Source organism: Mytilus californianus, unplaced genomic scaffold, assembly GCF_021869535.1.
Source record: "Mytilus californianus isolate M0D057914Y unplaced genomic scaffold, xbMytCali1.0.p SCAF_9, whole genome shotgun sequence".
NCBI classification, from domain to species: domain Eukaryota; kingdom Metazoa; phylum Mollusca; class Bivalvia; order Mytilida; family Mytilidae; genus Mytilus; species Mytilus californianus.
The window spans coordinates 51,499,101-51,519,061 of record NW_026262745.1 but is presented as its reverse complement, the minus strand read 5'-3'; the positions used below and the strand labels follow the sequence as shown (position 1 = coordinate 51,519,061).

Sequence of the window (19,961 nt, the reverse complement as noted above, 5' to 3'; positions counted from 1 at the left end):
ATAACTGTGCTAGGAAGTTATGCAAAAATCAGATGTAAGCAGTTTTTTCAATCAAACTTTTAGTGAATTTATGCACCAGACTGATATCTTCATAAATACAACTTTTGCAAATATGGCTTTGTTTAAACATTTCTAGTTCATATATTAACTAACTTATGTTAGATATATGGTTAGGGATGATACTGTTGTGACAAGAATTCTAAACTGACCATTTGAGGCAGAAATTGTGAACTTTCATTGACAAATAGGCATACAGTAAGATGTGGACTTGAGACACAGGCAGGATTAGATACTTTGTATAATCTTGAATGTTGGAATGCTTAACTACTAAACAATACATTTATAGTATTCTAAAATGCTTTCAATTTGTTATCAGAATAGTTTCAAACAGGTTTTAGACAGTTCATGTCAGAAAACATGCACATAGGGTAAGCTGGCAATAATAAGAGTCTTGTTTTCAAAATCTTTAAAAAATTGAAACAGGGGTAGGGGTATATAATGTACTGTAAAAGGAAACTTAGAGTATATGCAGTGATTTCTTTAAGGCTATAATTCTGATAAATAAGTATTGTTGTGAGAAAAAGTGTTTTTAGAGAGTTTTCTATTTGAATAAAAGTTTGTATATAGGGTTAAAAAATAGAACATACAGAATTTCACAAAATCTGGTTTATCTCAGAGATTTTAAAGAATTTGACTTAAATATGAAGTTTTATAAATATTTCATGAAGATTGAGAAAATCCTGGGCCTTAATTATGATGACTCAGCATAAATTCACAGTTTACAGTATGCATGGTTAACTTAAAGCCCTGAATTCAAAATAAATTCATAATATATGCCTATTTGTAATTTAAATTGTTTAGAAGTGCTTATATTTACTCTTCGCAGTAATTGCAACTCATTGATCCTTCCTAAATATTTTTGATGGGGTGTTTTTGTCCTGTCGATAACCCAAAAGTAAGCCGTAACGCCTAAATGTGTTTTTTTTGTGACCGCGGCATAAAAAAGAACAAGCTAGAATTACAAAAATACCTCAATAAGTCGTGAATGTTGGAATGCTTAACTACTAAACAATACATTTATAGTATTCTAAAATGCTTTCAATTTGTTATCAGAATAGTTTCAAACAGGTTTTAGACAGTTCATGTCAGAAAATATGCACATAGGGTAAGCTGGCAATAATAAGAGTCTTGTTTTAAAAATCTTTAAAAAATTGAAACAGGGGTAGGGGTATATAATGTACTGTAAAAGGAAACTTAGAGTATATGCAGTGATTTCTTTAAGGCTATAATTCTGATAAATAAGTATTGTTGTGAGAAAAAGTGTTTTTATAGAGTTTTCTATTTGAATAAATGTTGGTATAGGTTGCACTTTGTAAATACAGCTGTTTCTCAAACCACGCCTCTTTTGGGGAGATATTTAATATTCATAGGTATGTTAATTTGTTGACGTACTGGTTCCCATTGATGATCTCTGTGTTTAATCTCATAGAGACATCACTTGGGAATGTAACCAGTAAAGAAAAACATGGTAGCGGCTAAATTTTAATTCTTAGGAGGTCCAAAAATGGAGGTAAGGGTAGTATAGATTTTTAGTTATTAGTTTAAACTCTTTGATTTTCAGGGCATATAAATGTTGAAAATATGCCGCACAGCCCTATATTTTGACCTTTGAATAAAATAGTAGTGCATATAAACTTTCCGTTCTGGGATATTTTTTTTCACGAAACTTCATAGTAAAAGTGTCACAGTTTTAGCCGAAAAGGGAGTTCCTATGGGAAATTGCATTGTCTGTATTTACAGAATTGCAACCTAAAAGATTAAAGATATTTAACCTGCAAAAAAGGTGCATTGTTATATGCGGACAATCAGGACAAACCTCTTCTTGTATTATCATTTCTATTTTAAATCTTGCTTTTTTACGATTTTGCGCTATTTTATATAGCGATTATATTTCGGCTTGGCTTCTGATCTTAAAACTGAAAAGGTCAAAAGTGTTTAAAGGAGACAATGTTCATTCACAAGGCGAAAAAACATGTACAATTCATCTACATGCGGACAAATTGTTGATTCGACTTAGGAATGGGAATATTTGCATTTTTTTTAGGGGCATGCGTAGTCTCGTTGCAATGGTTGTCGTCATGACAAGGCAATATGGCCGCTATGCAAATTAGCTAAGTACCCCAAATTTTGCCATATGATAAAGATAACGATTTCAGAACAATGAAAGATATAGATAAAATACTCATAACAAAACTTTTATTGAGTCACGAACAAAAGCATGGTGGTTGGATGGTTGACACATCTATTTTTGTTTTTGATACATTTAAAATGATATAATAAAACATAAACATTTCAATGATTTCTTGATCAAATATTGTTATTTTTTTGTGATTTTTTATAGTTACTACTACGAGGGTGTTGAACCACCTTGATTACGCACGGTAAGCTTTAGATGTTATGAAATTAATTCTTACTTGAACGTTTCAAATGAAAATCAATGGCCGGTTGAATTTACGAAATCTGGACAAGTTCTCACTCACATGTACGATAACTGTTCGTATTAAGGGCATACGATACAGTTTGATCCCACGTTGAATTTTTGACGAAAGTTTGCATACAAGCTATTTTTCACCTAGTAAATTCAAATATGTAATAAAAAAATACCTTCATGTGCTACTTTTAGAGATAAATGGGGTCGAAATTTTTGACAGTTACTGGAAATTTCGGTTTCTTGGATATTTCTATCCTTTGGAAAGACATACCAAACTTTTTTGTTTGAAAAGATAAACGCAAGCGGATTTTTATAAAAACCTTTATAATATCTTCTCTACATAAGGTGTCTTTGAATTTGTGTAACAAATCTTTGGAAGTAATTCATTTTTATCCCAGTTTCCTGATTTTAGTCAAAAACCGGCATTTCTTTCTGCATATTTATCTAATTTAAAAAAATTACATCGGTGAAATGTTTATAAAAATTGGCACAAATAATTTTCACACATAATCAAGCCAAATGTCACTTTTAAAGAGAGGGGTCCATGAACTCGTTTTCGAGTTAAATCAGTCTGAATGAAAAAAATCAGTCAAAAAATGCATCTTTTCCCGATATGTCACAGTTTGACGTCGCGAAAAATAACATTTTACGTTAGCGTCGTAATTACCTCCCCTGTAACTGTATCGTATGCCGTTAAGTTATGCTTCAAAAAACATTGACATGAACAATGTGATATAAAGCAAAGTTATGTTTGTACAAAAAGTGTATGTAAGATAATGATAGTCACTTTCTGCGTGATTAAGAGTATCATAAAGAAAGGGATTCTCATTCTCTTTTAACATTTTAAATTTAGAATACTGTCAAGTGCTCAAGGCTCAAATGACATCTTGATTTTTTTAAATCAAAAATTGGTTTCTTGGTCAGTCAGTGCAGTGTTCAGGATCAATGCCTTCCTTCCTTCTTAGGCATTTCTTTTATGGGTTAGTTTAAGTGATGTTAAGAATTTCTAATAATTCGGAAAATTTATATAGCTTGCTTTATCGATATTAAATGCAACAACAGAACGGAACGATGATATCCTAGGGATTGTATACGTTTCTTCATTGTGAGTATGCATTTTTAAAATTCATATAATTGTTTAGTGAAGGATTATCTTGTTTTAATTACAGTCCAAATGAATTATATATTATAAAATAAGTTTTAACTATATTTTATTCAATACTGGCACAACCAATGCAATTCCTTACTTCAAAAACCACTTCGTTATCAGAAATCGAACTTTCGGTAAGAGTTTGCTTAAGGTTAAGATTGTTATATTTGATATTTTGGTATATTTCAATGAGACAAGATATTACGATACAAGCATTAAAGGTCAAATATATACAACATGTTCATACAATATGCAAAGAGGTGAAACTAGATTGATGTCAATAAATTGTAAGAACATCAAAGATCTACCATCAAAACCAAATTACCAAATAGACAACTGGCATTAAGGCATAACATAATTACTATTTCATTATTGCATACTGGTACATATTATGACGTAATTGTGACGTCATTACATAAGAAATCTTGTGTTTCACATTTTAATTTCTTTATTTTATGCATTTCCAAACATTATCATGATTATGTGCTAATTTGAAATAGTTCTCAAACACTTTAATTTTTTTGGCCAAAACCGGATCTTGATGCCCCTACTTCTATCAGTTATAATTTAGTTAAGAATATCAAAATAGAATCTTCGTTCCAAAAGAAAATAAAAGTTTTCACAGTTCTTTGTTCTATTTACAACAATTTTTGATATCTATGAAACTGTAACGTTGGAAAGTATGATGCAACAAATGCTATGTGTCATGTTAGAAGGAACCATTACGGCAGCCTATGTTTCAATAGACTATTTTCATATTACCGACCTTTGACTCCGGAGTTTATATTTTTTTGACAAGCTACCTACTCTGTCGTAGAACATTCTGGTACTTGTTTAAGTGAGAGCAACGAAAAAGAAGTAAATTCAAGCTTTCAATCGGTACAATTTTGGGGGAAAAATTAACTGTTTTATGCTTTCTATACACGACAAAATCATCGGAAAACAGTAAGATTTTCCCCCAAATTGCACCGATTATATATTTGATTTTCTTCTTTTGGTTGGTCGTACTTGACTGAGTACCAAGATGTCCTACCACAAAGATTGTATCCTGTCGAAAAATTATATAATCCGGAGTCAAAAGTCGGTAATATGAAAATAGTCTGTTACAATCAAAACGTAAGTTAAACTGTATATTCAGTTTGAAAATTTTCACTTGTACATTTGTAGGTGTAAAATATAAAATTTAATATAATACAATTTACTAGTAAATGTTTACTTACGTTTTGAGCGATTCTGAAACGTCTTCTCTTGGCGAGATATAACTAAGAAATCCTACCGTTAGCTGTGGTTTTCTTTATTCAAATGAGAATGTGTGCGTATGTGGCAGATTCAAGCTTACGATGACTCAAACAATCACATCTTCATTGTAAGAAAAATTTCTTTGAGAAAGGTAATTAAGTATTTTTTCACACCTAGAAAATTTATATTTAGAATAATGATGTAACACATTGTAATTTTATAATAAAAAAACGATGATTTAAAATCTATCAATATATTAAATGTCTATTATATCATGTCATGGAGTAAAGAATAAGTGTAGAAATTATATAATATATATTGATAAAAGCAACTGAGACAAACATTGGTCGTTATGGCCATATTAAAATCAAATACCCACATAATGACGAAGTGGCGATAAAATTGTCAAGTATAAATATTGTTTTTTATATTGATCATAATCCAAGGCTATGGACGATTGATTATAAAATCTTCCCTAATCAAGCTATGAATTCTTCATCGCACACAACAGCAATATTCAGTAAATACAATTTAATGCTGATTCCTGCAGAAATTTTCGATGTTTCAGCATGTATTTCGTATTTCCACTTTGTTGATAGTTTGTTTTGTCATTCTGGTATCACCTAAGCTGAACAAAGGTATGCAGAAAAACATATATTATTTTACATTACATTGCGTTGTACATTTGTTGAGGGAAAATATAATACGAGTTACATTATAATGGTATAAGTAACAGCACAGCCGACAGGTTAACATCAGAGAGAACCCAGTTTTTCATCTATAATTCTAATAAATTGGCACAGTTTTCGAAGTCTTGATTGCTGTTTATGATTCATGATAATTTTAAATTTTAAAACATTACAGTTCGATAAGTATTTTCTGAACGGTAGAAATCTGAAATCAGTCGATTTCGTTATATTTTACACGAATATTGCTTCATGACAAAATTGGAATAAGATACTATAAGAGGAGGGGTTATATTGATAAATACAAACACCATTACGACCACAAAAAGTTAGAAATGCAACAGTGTAAAGATTGAGCAACAGGAACCCCGCCAAAAACCGTGGTAAATTTTACTTGGTTAGCAAGTGTTTCTCAACTAATGGTATCTGCAGTGTTTCTCTTTGCAAGTCTACATGAGGGTGTGGATTGGGGGGGGGGGGGGGGGGGTGGGGGGTGGAGGGGGGGTGGCAATTCTGTATTCTTTAATTTTTTAAGTCATTTTTCTGTATTCTTTATATTATTTGCCCATTATTCTCTATTCTTTATCTTTTAGCACCTCACTATTCTCTATTCTTTATATTTTAGCACCCCATATTTCTGTATTCTTCATATTTTAACACCCCATTATTCTCTATTGTTTATATTTTAGAACCCCATTATTCTATATTATTTATTTTTTCGGCATATGTTTCTCTATTCTTTATATTGTTTGCCCTTTATATTGCATTTTTTGCCCATTATTTTCTATTCTATAAACCCCATCCAGACCCCTAACTATACCTTGTTTTAATATAAAAATTTAATTGTGCAAAACTCAGAAAAAAGTAGAACGCAAGGTATTGCCAACCTTTTCTAATCAATGTTATCCTATTTTTAACCGAGAACAAATAAATCTTATGTTCAGGAAATGAATGATTGTTACGTATACCTTTATATTGCAAATCTTTAAAATGGTCCAAAAGAAACATTTTTGGTATATTCATTTTTTTTATTTAAGGCAGACAACGTATAAACAAAACTTCGAACTTGTTATCTTGATATATCTTTGCAAGTTGTCGCATTTTAGAACCAATTTGGTCTATATTTAGACTGTTCTGTAGTTGTTAAATATATCATGTATATATAAACACAGCATACAGTATTATCTGAAACGCTACTAAACAGTACGGGATTGAGTCCACGGAAGCTGTCTTAAAAGCACTGAATTTGCAACAACAAAATATATGAAAAGTACGCAAATCCTTTAAAAGTCTTAACGATCTTAATCTTTACTTTTTGCAGGTGATGTTCAGGTTAAAGTGGCTGTTTAAGACTAAACATCGGTTACTAGTGATAAATCGCCATTCGCACATTTCTTGTAGAGCATAAGTACTTAATTATACATTTTTACTAAATTATTACTATTTAACATATGATTAAGTCACTTATGCTCATTTATAAAAGGTATCTTTTAACTATTCCAAAAGTAATTTTTCGGTAATTCGAAATCTTGAATTTAAAATGGACGACGTGAAAAACCTCAAACGTGTGCGTTTATAAAAAGGAAATTCGAAAAAATATAATCAACTTCATAAAATCAGTGATTTTATAAATCCATCAATTAGCACAATTGCAGTACAATTTTGGTTAATTGATCCCTTTTTGTGATGTTTTGATCCCAAATCAGGAATCTTTTATTCATTGATTGTCGTCGGTTGCTGTCTGTCATATTTGTTAATCGTTTTTTGTTCAGTATTTATCATAACAAGGAAACAGAAAGGTACACAAATCAAGACGAAAATTACAAAATGTCAATATCGAAATTTTTTCGTCGATATTTTCGATATCGACACATTAAACACACTGATCAGAATAAACAAATTGTTGATATCGTCAAATGTAGCAGATGAACATTTGGAGCACAAATTGTCGAAATCGATTTGGTATCGTCACTATTACAAACTGCAGCATATGTACAAGAAAAAAGCTAATATTGTTAGTCTAAGACACGGCAAAGTCAAGACATCGACGATATCATCGACATCAAATTGATATCGATTGTTGTCTTATCCATAATTCTGCAAAGGGACTTGAATAATAAGCTAAAATCTTATTTATGATATCATTATGGACAATTAAACTTTCAAAATAAGTTAACTCTGAATCTAACTGCTGCAGATACTGATTCAATTGATATCGATCCAATATCGAAATCGTAATTGTCGGTTGAGTTTACTTCATTTATTTGTCACAGGGGTCAATATCAATGACATTAGTTTCGATATCGACGATTACGAGTCCATATTGACAATTCACGTTAAGGTTTTATCTATTTAAGTTGTTGATTTGTGTATATCGTCATTTAATATCTGTTAAGTTTATATTTAGATTGTTTTGTAGTTTTTAACTATAAATGAAAACAGCATACGATATTACCGGACACGCTACTGATGAGTACAGTACTGATTGCACTGATAATATCTAAACAGTACTTAATTTACAACAACAAACTCTTAAACTAGACTTTTTAAAAAAAAAAAACTACAAATCGTTTATGATTGATAATGTGCCATTCGCACATTTGTTGTAGAGCAAAAGTACTTTGTTATTAAGCATTTTTCTCTAATTATAACCCCTTGTCTTGGACATGTCTATGTCACTAATGTTCATTTGTAGATTGTATGTTTAAACTACACTAAATGCAACAATTTCGGTAGAGCATGAATTGAGTAACGATTTTGTTAATTATTTCTTTTTGGTTATGTATTGATCCCAAGTCAGGATCCTGTTAACCAGGGGTTGTCGTTTGTTGTTGTTTGACGAATTTATTAATCGTTTATTGTTTAAGTATTAATTATCACAAGGAAACGAAGAAAGAAATAAATCAAGACGGAAATCACAAAATGTCGATATTGAATCTATTTCGTCGATTTTGTCGATATTGACACATTACAGAGATTAACCATTTTACACAAATTGTTGATATCGACAAAAGTCGCAGAGTAATATTTGGAACATAAATTATCGAAATCGAATCGTTATCATGAATATTGAAAACTGCAGTATATTCTAGAAAATATACTAATATCGTTTATCCAACAACATTGTCAAGTCACTATATTGACGATATCATCGCCATCGAATATATATCGATATTTATTTTGACCATAACCTTGCACATAAAAGGAAGTTATAAACAAACAAACTTTCAAAATTAAGCAAGTCTGAATTCAACTGCTACATGTTGCGATATCGCTGATATCGCGATTCAATATCCAAATTATCATTATCGTTTGAATTTACTCAATTTATTTCCTATGTGGCCGATATTAACAATTTTGATTCTTTATCGATAATTTCGATTCAATATCGACGATTCCGATTCCATATCGAGGATTTCGATTCGATATTGAGGATTTCGGTTCGATATCGAGGATTTCGATTTCATATCGACAATCAAAATCCTGGATTATCTGTTTAAGCTGTCGTTGTTTGCTGTCTGTCATACTTGTTTATCGTTTATTGTTTCAAAATTAATCAAAACAAGGAAACAAAAAGAGAAACCTATCAAGACAGAAATTACAAAATGGGGATATCTAATTTATTGTATCCATATCGACCGATCAAACAGATTAACCAGTAATACGCATGATTGATATCGACAACTATAAAATATGAAAATTTGGAACATGAATTGTCCAAATAAAAGCGATATCGTCAATATGGAAAACTGCAGCATATGATCCAAAAAAAATATTGCCTTTCCAAGTACACCATGAAGTCACGATATCGACATTATCATCAACATCGAATCAATATCGATAGATATCTTAACCATAACTTTCTGAATATAAGTGACTTGACCCGTAACTTGAAATCTTATCATTGATATCAATATCCATAATTAAACCGTCCAAATTAAGTAATATATCGATTCAATAGCGAAATCATCATTATCGTTTGAGTTTACTTTATATATTTGCTACAGTGGTCGATATCAGCGATATAATTCAAATTTACGTTGACGACTTTTGTTCAATATCGTCATTTTCGATTTGATATCGACGATTTCAATTTATATCAACAATTAGAATGCTGGTGTATCTGCTCAACTGTCGATATGTCTATATTGTCATTTAACATCTGTTAGGTCTATGTTTTGACTGTACTGTAGTTATAACCTATATATATATATATATAAACAGCATGTACGAGAAAGTATCTGAAAAGTATTTAAATCCTAGAATACTTAACGGTCTCGAATTTAGACTATTCATGTGATGTTAGGGTCAAAATTGCAGTTTCAGACTAAAATTGGTTTTCTAGTTATAATGTGCCTTTTTGAATTTGAAGCAGACGACCTAAAAAAAAACCCCTCGAACTTGCACTTTTTTTTGTAACAAAATCGGTAAATCTTTACGAAAAAGATATATTATCAACATCATAAACTCAAAGATTTTATAAATCCATCAAGGTTTATAATTGCATTAAAATTGTTGGACACAAGTCTTTTTCTTTTATGATTTGATCTCAAGTAAGGAGCATGTTCCTCGGCGGTTGTGTTGATCGCTGTCTGCCATATTTTTTCTATCGTTTATTGTTTTCGCATTAATCATAACAAGGAAACGGAAAGAGAATCAAATCAAGACGGAAATTACAAAATGTCGATATAGAATCTATTTTGTCGATATTTTTAATATCGAAACATTAAACAGATTAACCAATATAAACGAATGTACAAGGGCATATAGATCGATATTTAATAGTCGGCTCAGGGATATTTGTTCGTCCAAATCTTAATTTAAAATACCACTTTCAAATTGATGTGTTTCATGTTTTTCTTCTTCCAGAGGATTAAAAAAAAAGGACGGATTGATCAGAAAAATAGGGAGATGTGGTATTATTGCCAATAAGACAACTATACTTCAGAATTCAAATGGTGTGGATGTAGGCAATTATAGGCAATCGGACGGCCTTCAACAATGAGAAAAATCAATCCCGTATAGTCGACTGTACAAGACTATGACAGGAAAAATATGATTGCTTGTTTGTGTTGAAAAACTTGCAGGACTTTTTCTGTGTTTTCGGTTTGTCTTTATAGGTTGGGGAGACCAGAATGCTCGGCTGGAAAAACAATTAATCCTAATATATTAAGATTAGATTCGAACGCACCTGTCACTTACGGGGTTCGAACTCACAAGCTCAGTGTTGACAGCCTAGTGATATAGTAGAGGAACTATTAGATCACTTGGCCACCGAGACCCCTAAAAATGACGGAGCATTGAAACAAAATATAGTCTTATAGTCGTAGACAGACAAGTTCTTCACAATTTGGCTCCTAGATGTGACTAAGATAAAGAAACAAACAAAATATGCCATATATTTAATAAACAATATTTTCTATTTAAAAAAAAACAACGAAATTATTAACCTTTACACAATTACCACTGTACAGTAATAGTTATCTCGAAGTTCCAACTAACATTTTACGTATGAAATTGTCTACATTTCCAGTAAACATTTTATATTAATATATAAAATTTCGCAAATGTATTGATTCTCAGCAATACCGATTGGCAAATTTACATGAATGTACACTTTATTTATCTTAGTTTATAAAAACAAATGTAAACTTGTTTTGAAAAGACTTCTGTAGATTTTTTTTACTTTAAACATATTTTATTCATTAAGATATGAAAAGAATTAAGCAACAAGTGCAGCCTTTAAAACCTCGCTCAATACAACATGTACAATGTAGCAATCATATATTAAAAACTGGACTTAGAATATTAGAGCTACAGTAGAAAATGCACGAAAACACACACAAAAATACATGTTGAAAATGTTGATAACAAAATGTGTACTATCTTTAAGTATGTAAGCGTTAGTTATTCGAACACTCTCAGACATATACATATCAACACTATTTAAAAATCATAAGAAATATACATTAGGTTTGGAATAGATTCTAAAAATGAAAACAACACGTTATATATTTCATGCGTCCGCTGCCTTTTTCTAGATTTTCCTTCATCAGGAACGCTCAAAGCCGAATATTTGAAAACCAAGAATGTATATGAACCGAAACAGTTGAAGAAATATATGAGTAAAAGGGGCCTAAAGCTTACTTAGTGGAATAAATGAAATGATGCTTGGGAAAAAAAAAAGGAAATAAAAAAAATACATTGTGAAAAAAAGGAAAGGAAAAACAAACAGTGTTAAATATTTTTTTTATCAAACAAAAAGATGAGTGTCACTGATTTATTATTACTGCACCATTTAAAAATAGCAAATTTTACATCAGACAAAAATAATCTATTTCCAAAAAGTAATAGGTCAATTTATCTATGTCACCTTATTATCGACAATTGAGTGAATGGAATTAAGTGCGATCTGGCTTACATCATTGTAAAATTGTAATGGCAAATAAAAAAAGACGTCTTGGTTATCCTCAACACGGTGGTTACAGTTTAAACAAATAGTATTCTAAACAAATGGAATTTAGGTTGACAATGATTGATTTTATATTTTCTTTTTCCACAATTGAAAGTCTTAAATATTTCATCAGTCCTATAAAAGTTGTCTAGTATGATTTAGATATACATAAACTTTGGGATTATTTTATACAATATTCCAAAGCCTTATAGTGAAAGGAATGAAACTAATTAAGTAAGAGCTAGTTCTAACACGTCGGAAAGGGAGGGGGAGAATTATTTTCATTCGTCAAAGTATGAGGGGTTGAGCAGGTGTCATCCCTTTCAATATTTGATAAAAGAGTATAAACTTATGTTTTATTTTGAGTATTTTCAAGAGTTTCTAATCCCTTTTCAATGTAAAGATTATATCTTGGGGAATTACGCCAAAGTCCAGTAATATTTCTAGCAGCTTCTATTTGAATATTTTCAAGAAGCTCGGAACGATGCTGAGAGCAGTTACCGCAAACAACATCATCATACTCTTATATGGGTATAATAAAAGCTTAGTAAATACGTAGAAATCAATTCATGTCTTACAAACGTTGAATTTGTCGAAGAACAGATAAACGAGAGCATGCTTTTAAAAAAAAATTATTTATATGTTCTTTTCATTGAAGACTGAAATGTTATCACAAGATGACAGTGATTCATTTATTTCCCCAACCTCTTCATTATCAATCCCCAAAAAATACAAACTGATGTTCCTAATCCCTACTAGTAAGTACACTATATTTTTTCTTTCTTGGAGTTAATTTGAACAGTCCATGATTTAGCCCATTTTGATATAACATCTACAGAAAGTCTTCATTCAAAGAAGCAGCTGCTGTATACTACTCATCGTCTATAACAACTAATAAATTGTCTTTGAAAAAGTTTATGGCATCTTCAATGTCATTTACTTAACTATTTATATATAAATGTTAAACAGAAAGGGTTTTAAACTGAACCTTGAAGAATCTGTTCATGTATACTTTTAAGAGTTGATGGAAAGCCTTCTTAAAAACAAATTTTTTTGACGATCTGAAAGATAAATATCTACCCAAGATAACACCTGATCATTCAAAACAGACGGTTAAAGATTTAATAGAGTGAGTTATGCCAAACTTTATCAAAAGTTCTAGGTACATAAAAAAATACAAACTTTAAATACCACTTATAACGTTATCCATATTACTGTAAATTTTATGATTTGTTTTATTATATTCTAAATTATAATTAACTGAGTATCAGTAGAGCATCATGGCTTGAATCCAGATTGAAACTTTGTCAACAAGTTGTTACTCTACATAGACATATACGTCAAATGTTAAAAACGAATCTGTTTAATAATCTTACAAACAGTAATAGTAACAGAAATAGGACGATAGTTAAGAGATGTATGTGACTGCCTTTTCCTTTGACGCACGGACTGCAGTGAAATTATTGATACAATTTATCAATTGGGATTATACATATATTATCTTAAGCGGTGTCTCTTATTTATACATAAACCAAAATATGAATATACAGAAACAACTACATGAAAGAAGTGAAATTAAATCTGTCTACGAAATGATGGTGCCTAAAAAAGATATGTTGAAATGAACTACTTAGTATACAACAATCAGTTTATAATATCTGTACGAATTACAAAATGGTTGCACAATAACATTTTTAATTCTACTGTCAAAATTCTCCCTAAAAAGGGCAACCGGAATGTAATAAAAAGAAAAAGAATTTAAAAATCAATTTAAAAAGGAGACAATAGAAAAAGAAGAAAGACGACAAAACTGCAGAAACAACTTTAAAGTGACATGCGAAGATCTTCATAAAATTCAGTTAGGTTTCCAAACATTATGAATACAAAAATACGAGAACAATACGACTGTTTATAACTCAAGACACGAGCCTCCAATGATGGAAATCGCAGGAATCGGTCATTAGGTTATTTTGCTGGATTTGTTATAATAAGAGTAAGATTCAAGTTTAAAAGTAAGAAAATAAAGTAGTTGAAAAAAAACCCCGTCCCAACAACAAAAAAATAAAATAAAAAAAACCCAAACTAAAACACTATTTTAAGGAAGAGAGAACACACCGTCCTGAGAATAAACTTCAACTTTCATAAATTCAGAATCGCTTACCAGAAATAATTTGTTTGAAAAATATATCTTTCTTTATAGAGGATCTCTTAAATTTGAATGCTACCAGTGATTGCATTTGGAGGACATTCATGTATTTATGTTTAATTTGAACCAGATGTGAAAGATTTGTAAAGATCCTTTCAAACACCAATTATTCAGAGTCTATTATTTCCCATATATATTGAAACAATAAGATGAAAACAATACAAAGATTGAACAACACGAACTCATGCCGTAAAATCGCAGTGAATCGTTGCCTTGATTACCATTCCACGTGTAACACCCATCGTATTTTGTCCTATTTTTGTTATTGGATAAGTTGCAGTATTCGGAGATCAGACATCATACAGCGAATGTAAATGCAACGAATACATGAAAAAAATACAACAAACAAAAGAGTACATTAAAACAATACATTATTTGGTAGTTTATATAGAGTATGATATATACACTGAAAATATAGAAGGTACATATTCTACAAATATATAAAAATACAACGAAAATACTATTTTACACAAATTTTTCGTCAAAATGTCTTACAGAACAAGTCCCTCTCTCCATTGATAATAATTGTTTTTGCTGTCAGAATATTATAAATATTCAGGCATGCATCGACTTATGTCTTTATGATAAAACTACTTGTTCACCGATCCACTACTTTACTCAGTCTTCTACAAAATATTAAACATAAATCTTCATTTTTGGCTGTTTGTGTAGACATAGTGAAATAACGGTCTTTGTCAAGTCATATTTGGAAATGAAAAACGTTTTTTTTTCAAATTGTAAAATCAATGAAATTTTCTAAGCACAAAAAGGTTTATGAAATATATATTGTTCTTTTTGTCAGCTCTTTAAAGCACGTCAACGTTTTATTAAGTTTGAGATCTTCAAATATGTTGACCACGACCTCATTAGTGTTTCAGCTGGATAGACACATCTGCTAGGGAACTGCGTTAATAACACTACCGCAGTAGCTAAGTACGTTAGTACATGCATGAAAAACACATTATTACTTAATTTATTGAAATGCTGTTGTCAGGTTATGAAACCGAATAAAAACAACAGTTAAATCTTAAGACATGTTCCTATTGGGTTATCAACGTTTGGCCGTTGTCGGTTATAAAATGTCAACAACGTTCAAAACAGATCTCTGAATTTAGGATTTTTGGTCCCGAGCACCTTAGACGAGATGTAAATTACCGGAATGCGCATCTAGTTTAATTAATTGTTACCTATTTTGTTTTAATGCATTGAACTTTCAAAATGGTCCTTTAAAATATATTTTAATCTTATATGAAACAGTTAATATGCAATTCCAGGGTTACTCTAATTTCAACCAAAAATCACATTTTCAATTCGCATCTAACATTTAACGTTTACTCGAGTGTAATTTCGATATCCAAGTAAACATTGAACTTATTTTATGCTTATTATTAAGTTAGAGCTCGACATTAAGCCACTAGAATCATTTTAGAAAAAACTAAAGGATATGGGGTATCCATTCATGACACAAAACCAGTACATAAAGAGCAAAAAACACACAAAAAGCAAATGACGACATGAGTTGTGTTCATTGTTGAAGGCAGTATTCATACGGTAACCTATAATTGCTAACATCATGAACATCTATGTCATTTGTCTGTAGTGGATAGTTTTTTTAAATCATACAATATCATTTTACATTTATATAGATGTTCAAATAGGACGAAAGTTAATATAAACCTTTCGTGTTTTCTTTTGTCTAACTTTAATTCATCTGCAGATGCAATATAACTTGAACTATAATTAAAAAACAACATATTTATGATTATTACTCACTTTTACACCAAACTTTTATTATAATAATGTGGACCACCCAAGGAACAGAATACATTTAATATTGAAATATGTCGGAAACTCGAACTACAAAACTCCATTTCGTAACATTTTATTATTTTTGACATTTGAAATGTCGCTTATATCAATGATTCAAAACACAGAACAGTTACAAATACATTTCTTCTTTATATTTCAAACTTTTAACTAAAATATTAAAGTTCAATAAAGTTTGCGGCCCGTTTGTCTAACTTTAAAAAATTTTGAGCATTTAAATAGTTTTATCTAATGTTTGTTGTTTTTTTCTATAACACAAAAAACATTATGAAAATTTTGAAATATTTAAATGCACCCGGAAAGTTAACTTGAGACTTGATATATTGACTGTACTCGTCGTTTTTTCTAATGGGCTATCGAAAATTTAATAACATTGATTACCAAAGATGAAAAAATAAAAAGTTACTGTATGATTGCTAATGAGTCAACTTTCTTCCATGATTTAAATGACATACAAGGTGGAAACTATAGGTCACCGTACGGACTTGATTTTAGTCTTAATTTAAAATTGGACATTATTAAGGAACAAAACTAACATCGCTTTTGTTTCTTGAATTCATTATTTGTTTTCCAGTATCTCTAGAAAAAGGTAACTTTTGGTTCGGGTTTTATTTATATTTTTTTTATTAATTTTGTTTATTTCTCTTGAACATGTTGAATATAAACAATAAGTTCTTTGTTGGTACATGTAGTTTAACTATTTCATAAACTAAGAAAATAATAAACGACACTCATTACCGATTTCGAACAATTCATCTTAATATGTATAAATTAAGTATTTCTCTGTTACTAATTACAGTAAAGTATTAACATATTTACTGTTTGATTATCATTAAAAACTTTTCAATGTGTATATGATTAAATTAATAATATAAGGTAACAAATTCACGACCAACAGTAAATCATGTTGTAAAAGGATATTTAAGCGGTAGCATATAATATTTTTTGTTGGAATTAGTGTTTAAGCTAACTTACTTTACGAACATGAAGGAACGTAGTCGGCCACTCGATTCTCGCACTATCGTCATGCTCGGCGCTGTCTTGTGGGTATTTTATTATGCTGGAATAAAAATCTTCATCAGATTCGTCACAGTTTAAAATATTCAGGGATGGAAACTGCATAGAAGCGCCGCTGTACTTTGTTTCCCAGTTTGGATCATCCTTGATATTTGTCCTGTTATCATCTTTTCCTTTAAACCACTGAATAGTTGCACCATCTGGCAACGGTACCAGGATTTGGCATTCCAATGTGCAACCTTCTCCTTCTGTACTTTTGTAAAACGTTTTCTTGATGTTAAGTCTAGGTTTTTCTGTAAAAACATATCTGCTTAGCAATATCGTACAGCTAAAAAAACTATATGTATTACACATTTCGTAAAGGCATATTTCATCCATCTAGCTATTTTAGTCATTTTTGCGATCGGTACCCCCTCCAAGGGAATCTTTATTTGTTTGAACTTATTTAAGTTTTGTCATGAAGTGGCTTTTTTATTGCTAACTTTATGGTATGGATTTTCTCAATGTTTAATGCCAAATGGTTACTGTTTTGTTTAAATCCAGTGCATTTGAGCAATGAAGGATAGTCTATTGACAATCATACCACATTCTTCTTTTTCAAAATTATGTGATATTTTTGGAATATGCATTTATGAAGATTAATACCTTATAAAGTATGGCAGCAGTGTTATGTTGTCGCTACATGTAGTGATAATATTGCTATAAAGTAGCAAGACATGTTCCATGATAATCATGATAATAGCAAAGTGTTTCTATCATAAATTTAAATTAAATATTTGTTTGGTGAAAAATTGCTCCAATGGCCTGAATAGAACGGTTAAAAATTTACAATCACAATGGTAAACACGGGCTCTTGACCACTTGTAAATATTTTACAGATATTAGCCTGATGTTGAAAAAGTAAATTAACACTTATATTTTTGAGCTACTGTTACAGGGTGTCTGTGTCCTGTTTTGGCTTATCATACTTTGTTCTATTAATTCTTCTTAGTCAATGTTAATCACCTTGCAACATCCTAGGTAACTTGAAAAACAAAGATTAGAAGCTATCATTATTTTTAAACAACATAATAAGTGAACATATTTTAAATCATAGTTACCGAACATAATTTTAGTTTCCATAGCCTCTGCTTGACGGCTGCTTATGTCTTTTTGTAAAACAGCTCTGATGTCATCGCTGTATGCCGTGCCTTTTTTGTTATGGAGTTCAATTCTTTTTGCAATAGTTTGACACATTCGTCTTATTTCCATGAACCTGTCGTGGGTCATTGAAAATGAGGCCAAAATGCTGGATTTCATTTCGGATAAGTCGAACTCGTTCTATATCATCACCGATTTTCTTATGGACATCTTTAATGTCTTTAAATTCTCCACCATATGTTCCTTTAGTTGGCATATATTGACCAAATCTTCTAAGTTTTGCATATAAAAATGTTACATCACACTGACTCCTAGGTGTTAATGGCGCCGAATCCAGACATAAACGATCATAAAGAACATCAGTTAAAACTGAAAGTGAATTGATTGACAAACGCGTTGCATTGGTTTGTTCTTTTGTCAGTGATCTCTGAAAAAAGTGTAATTCAAGTTAAAAAAAGTGATCGGATTCTCAAATGTGGAAATGATTAGAGATAATAAAACTGATTTGATTCAAACGTCAAAACAATGTGATATTGTAACAGTTGCTGTTTGGAACGAATAACCTATATTATTATACTTCACGTCAAATGCCAGATTTAAATTGGATAATACGAGGAAGATAATTTACTTTATCCAATGGCTCAGAAGGAGACAATTTTTTGAATGTCACCCTTTCGTGCAGACTAATCAAAAATCGATTATTTACTTAAAGGACAATGAATTGAATTAACACCAATGAACTGAAGACAATGTTCATGGTCTTCGTTCGGGCCTCAGAAGAACCTTTTCGTAGACTGTTAAAATGAAAAAAAAAAATTGTCTCGCTTCCATTCTGTTGTTTTTTAAATAACTATTACGTTGTTATGTGCGTGACGTCATAGTTAAGTAGACTAAATTCAAAAAACAGTAAAAGACAATAATGATAGAACATTTAGTATAATAAATGAATAACAAAGAGCTGAGAGGGTGATAGAGCAGATTGGTACCACTAAAAAAGCATTATCAACCTCGGCTTTGCCTCAGTTTTCTCTGGGTAACAATCTGCTTTATCACCCTCTCAGCTATGTGTAATTTATATAATGGATTTCAGTCTTTCATTTTCAAAATTCTACTTAAGCGGATGTTTAATCTGAAGTCAAAATATGAAATCGGACTGAAGAGAAGTTTCGTATCAAATCAGATTAGCACAACAGGTAAGCAGATAAAATGTACATATTGTATGATCAGCTACTGAACCTCAAATTGAAAAACGAAATTATAGTCTTTATCATTATATCGTATTATTAGTTTGTCCTTCGATATTACTGTGGAATCATTATTATTCGTTGGATACCAATTTTCGTGGATTTCGTGGTTACAGGGAAACGACGAATTTAAATGTTCAACGAATTACAAATCTGCTGTATGATTATATGCAGATTTTTTAAAAACCACGAAATCAAATATCCACGAAAATGCAAGTTTTCCTCAATCCACGAAAATTGATACCTACGAAAATAAATGAATCCACAGTAATTTAAGGAAACATATTTACATGAAACAGAACTTCCAATCTTGTTTTTTTTATATGCGTGATGATCAAGATAAGGACTATGAAGTGGTAGATGAATAATCTACATGTATATGAACAAAAACTTAAAGGATTTAAAAAAAAAGTACTGCATGTTAACAAATAGTATAATGACCTATACATACATTCACTAACAAGAATACATAAAAAGTAATGCCTTAGTTTGATAAACTATTCTTAT

General features: G+C 30.6%; 1 long non-coding RNA gene across 1 annotated transcript; it reads right to left on the bottom strand.

Annotated features, from left to right (window-relative positions):
• Positions 1-14,580: 14,580 nt before the first annotated feature.
• On the bottom strand, positions 14,581-18,636 carry LOC127715153 (uncharacterized). The gene is made up of 3 exons (XR_007988195.1): positions 18,171-18,636; positions 17,029-17,363; positions 14,581-14,852 (listed from the first exon to the last, which is right to left on the bottom strand). It is a non-coding gene; the product is annotated as an uncharacterized LOC127715153 (long non-coding RNA).
• Between the last annotated feature and the right edge of the window lie 1,325 nt (positions 18,637-19,961).